The sequence below is a fragment of the Montipora capricornis genome, chromosome 14 (assembly GCF_036669925.1).
Source record: "Montipora capricornis isolate CH-2021 chromosome 14, ASM3666992v2, whole genome shotgun sequence".
NCBI classification, from domain to species: domain Eukaryota; kingdom Metazoa; phylum Cnidaria; class Anthozoa; order Scleractinia; family Acroporidae; genus Montipora; species Montipora capricornis.
In genome coordinates, this window is record NC_090896.1 from 18,388,394 (window position 1) to 18,393,393 (window position 5,000).

General features: G+C 37.2%; 1 pseudogene; it reads left to right on the forward strand.

The window, feature by feature from the left end:
- The window catches only part of LOC138031565 (G-protein coupled receptor GRL101-like), an 18,117-nt pseudogene that overhangs the window by 9,164 nt on the left and 3,953 nt on the right, over window positions 1-5,000 (forward strand).

The window sequence follows — 5,000 nt, forward strand, 5'->3', positions numbered from 1 at the left end:
AATAGAATTCTGCGCGATTGATATATCATATTTGAATTTTTTCAACCGTCACTTCTGAAGATGTTATGTTTGTAGCCGCTGTTTGTTTTATGTTTTTTATTCTTATTTTCTTTAACACCAAAAATTGTAGCAGGACTGGAAACAGGCCTTTTTGATTGGTTTTCTTCTTCGGCTTCCACTTATGACTTGAACAGTCTAGTAGTTATATATCTCCTACATACATACAAACAACATACAAACATACATACATAATTAATTGACACTGCCCATTGGGGCTTTTCAGGCAATCAATAACAACTGTTAAGAATCCCAACTGGCCAGAGGCAAGCTAGTTGGCAATTTACAAGTGCAGTTGAACCAGGGACTACCAGCGGTCAGAAAGTGTCTTGAATATTGAGATCCCCGGATCTCAAGGTAAGCGCCCAAACCACTGGGCCGCACTGCCTCCAACTCCCTGCTTTGGATTCCGTTGGTTTAATTTTCACTACATCGTATTGCTCTGCACTTCTGATTGTGACTACGACTCTGACTCCATCGCTGGTGAAAACTAGCCTTTAGTGAGTGGCAGAATCATCGTTTCGGTAACAGACATGGTTAATTACAAAATGAAACAATTAAAGTGAAAGTATTTTCGAGAAAACTATGAAATGAAAAACTATCGGCGTCATCAAATGACTTATGGAAGTACCTTTGAAAATTTGAACCTAATTCAAAGTGACAGATAGAGAGAGATGAGAGAATTAATCTATAAGTTGAAGCGGAGAAGCTATCATTGATATTTTTGTTCATGCAAAATAATTGTCTGTTTCTGATATATTCCTAATAACTCTAGTCCTACAAAGAGTTTTGCGTATGAAAATGAAATCGAACTTACATGTTGACCGAGTAATGGCCTCATAATTGTACTTTTTTTCAGGGATGTATCAGAGAATGAGATCCGCAGAGTATCAAAAGAAACCTTCAAAGATGCTGCATCTCTGAAATTCCTGTAAGTAAAGAAGTCACAGTTTGTCAAGTAACTGCTGACAATTGCAGAACGTTTGGGATTCCATCTCTTTTTTTGACATAAAATAATGCCAATAGGTATGTTTTTATTCTGAAATACGTGAAGAAGCAACATTCTTCTTAATGGCACGAAAAGAACAAGCTTATCGGATTCTATGTAAATAAACAAATTTCAAATAGCGTACAATGAAAAAAGTAATTGAATGAGTGGTGAGACTATTAATAAGATATGTGGAAAAATTACTCCATTTCGACTGGCCAAGAGAAATGCAGGGTCAAGGTAACACTGTGCAGAAAAAATGAGGTAATTCAGTGCAAAAAGAAGTGATGAAATAAGCATTCTAAATGGTCAGTGAGCAAGCAAAGTAAGAGATAACCAATCAAATGCGAACCCTGGATGGCGCAATTTATGGCGCAATGATTGCATGATTCGCATGCGTTGCTTCTGCTTAACCATCTCGAATTATTTTATGCACATCATTAATAACAAATCAGTGATTTTTCTCGAGAAATTTGGAATAAATAAGCATTTTAATTTTTTTTTTCAGACTACTCATGCTTAATTTTTTGCAAATTGCACTTGAAATCATGTGATTACCTGTACAAATAGTTGTGAGAAAAAATGTTGGACTAGAAAAGCAGGTACTTTATCGCAGCCAAGCCAAATGTCCTGAAAATCTGCAAAAAGATGTTCAAAAAGTTGAATATCCTCTTGAAAGAAAACTGGAAATATTTGATATCTCGAACTTCCATTGCACTCTTTTTCACTGAACTATTCGGTGTAAAACGCCAAAAGCAAAAATCGTCGGGAAAGAATAAAGTACTGTGACGCAATGTTCCAAAATTTTCATTGTTGTTCATAGGCCGTTACAGGTTTCACTAACAACCGTAATATTTAAAATGCCCTTGCTCTTAATGAAAGCAATCAGTTTTCCTTTACGTTGACTTTGCCTTAGAAGGAGTCTGCGACAACATTGCAAGTTTCATTTTCCCCTCTCATGGATTGGCATGGCATTTCAGCTTATCCAAGAAGCCGTATTTTATAGGCCAAGTCCAATAAGAAAAATGGCAGACTCCTAAAAGTTATTTTCCTGCAAATCAAAGCATGCAAAACATTTTTGTTTTAATTCGGTCGCCATCTTTTGTTTGCTCTGCTTTTTTTTTCATAAATACAATACTGGGCACGGCGATTTTCCTGAGTCCTCCTTCTAAATGAGTTAGCTTGAGGCTAGTGAGCATAGTGAGAATAAGGCCTTATCACGGTTTTCGATGCCATCTTGACGGGTAGGCAAAGCGGTTGGAAATTACAGTGTTTGTATGGGAATCCGATAGCAAATAATTTCTTCCAAACTTGAATTTTTCACAATTTCTGAATCGCAACGTTAAAATATTAGGTAGAAGATTGTATTCACTAAGTTTGAAGGATGTAGCTTGGCTAGAGGACGCTCAGTTCATTTTTTGACTTTTCCACACATTAGCCTGTAAATTTGGGTGGGTAGACAAACGTCTAGACATGGTTTGCGGGAAGACAAATGTATGGAAAATTGAAAAAAAATTAGCTCAGCGACTTATAGGAACGTATTTTAACGTTTTGATTCACAAATTGTGTAGAAGTCAATTTTGGTATTGGATTTCCATACAAACACTGTAATTTCTGACCGCTTTGCCTACCCGTCAAGATGGCGTCAAAAACCGTGATAATGCCTATTATCCTTCATTGTTGGAAAATAATAAAAAATCAAACGTGGAAAAGTTTGAAGAAGAAAAACTTCTGAACTTTAGGTTTTCGATATCATCTTACCTGTGTTGGTGGCGTTCTGATCTCACATCGTTTAGCACAGAGTGTCTCAAGAGGAAGGGTGGTAATGAACAAGATTGACGAGAGATCTTGCTCATCCGAATCCAATGGAAATTCAAATTGGAATTGTAGAGGAAGGTACGCAAGTGGCTGTGACAAAATTTAACAGTCATTTGTCCCAGAAATCGCCCACATTAGCTTGATATATTCCTTACTAATAACACTAATTGCTTTCATAGATATCTGGAGGTGACCATCACTGAGATTAATTTAACATGCTTCTTTGTTCACCCTTTGCAGGTACATGCATTTCAACTTGATGTATGATCTCCCAGAAGGTTTTTTTGCAAGGATGCAAAACATAATAAGGATGTAAGATATCTTGTTTCATTATCTTGTTTCTGGGTCCAGGGTTTTCTTAGCTTCTGTAATCACATAGAGTCAATACAAATCTTAACACTGAACTTGTAATTTCCACATTCAATCTATTTTTATTCACTCACTGAATCATTGATTCATTGATTCATTCATTCATTGATGCATTGATTGATTGAGTGATTTATTGATTCGTTCGTTTGTTCGTTCGTTCATTGATTGATTCATTCATTCATTCTTTCCTTCCTTCATTTTCTCTTTCATTGCTTTAACAGTTTCAAGTTTAGTTCTGATTCTCTTCTAATATATTTCACATTCCCTTAAATAACTTTACTTTTTGGGTTATATTTACATTAATGCAACGTTGCTAGCAATAAACAATTACTCGGTGAATCCACTTTGAGACAAGTTGAAGTCTTATCGGGGTTATGCTGGACGTTCAACCAATTTAGCAAATACAACGTTATTACTACATTCTTATAAGGAAAATGGCTGAATAAGAAGATAAAGGAACTGTGGTATCACAAGATACGAAGTGTGTCATTTTAATACACATCTATACCAGGTCCATGGTACGTGATGCTAGTTACGTGAATTGTACGCCATGTAAAATGCATTATACAATAACTGGGGACAACAATTGTAAAGTCAACAAAAATTGCTCTTGTTCATAAGGAAGACAAAGACATTGGATATTATTAAAAAACGAATTATTTTTAAATAGTAGTGTGTGCTGCTCATCTAATTCTACGAGTTGCAGTATTGATTACGTTTTTGTTTTTGCAAAAACAAACAAACAAGGAGACAAATCAACATATTTCTATATGCCCGTTCACAAAAAGGGAAAAGTCCAGCGCTATCTTGAATCGTCACTTGACTTCTCTATATTCCTAAATGAGGCTAAGCAATGAAGGGGACAAACTATCTTTTCAATGACACACATAATGCCCTCAATTTACACATGATCTCTTTGCTTACAGAACCGTTGATTCAAATGTAATGTGCTGTCACGTGGAATTTAAGCAAGATGCTGGTTGTGAGTTTGTGTTCGACGACAACTTTGCCAACTGTGGTAGTATGTTTCAGCACCCTGGACCTAGAAGGAGCATTTGGGTCCTTGGAATCCTATCTCTGCTTGGTGCAGTATTTGTTTTTGTTTGGCGAATATGCTACAAAGACAAAAATATGGCACAATCAATCATCTTGATGCACGTGGCAGCTGCAGATGGACTGATGGCTGTTTACCTGATTACTGTTGGGGTGATGGATGCGGTGTGGTCTGGTGTCTATTATCTGCATGTGGCGTACTGGGTTGCCCTGCCAAATACTAGGGGGTATTTCTGTGCTGTCTAGTGAAGTCTCTTTAATGGTTTTGTCACTTCTGTCGCTTGACAGACTAAGACACATTGTGTTCCCACGCCGCTTTAAAGTCCTTACACAAAGGAAGGCCCATGCACTTTGCTCTATCATTTGGGTGATTGGGTTCTTCATCGCTTTCCTTCCAACTTTCGGTATCCGCTATTTCCATAACCCAGATGCGGGTATTTACTATTATGGGAAATCAGTGGTGTGTCTACCCATTCAGCTCATGCCTGACTTTTTGTCTGGATGGGAGTACTCGGCTGCCATATTTGTTGGTCTGAACCTGGTGTTTGTCCTCTTTATAATAATTGCATACCTTCTGATATTCTATACGACTTGGTCGTCAAAATGGCGCATGGCCCAGCAAGGAACCAGAAGAGAGAGAAAAATGAAGTCCACTTCAGTCAATACTAACAGGAACACGTCTATGACAAAGAGGATTGTGTGCATTGTGATGACA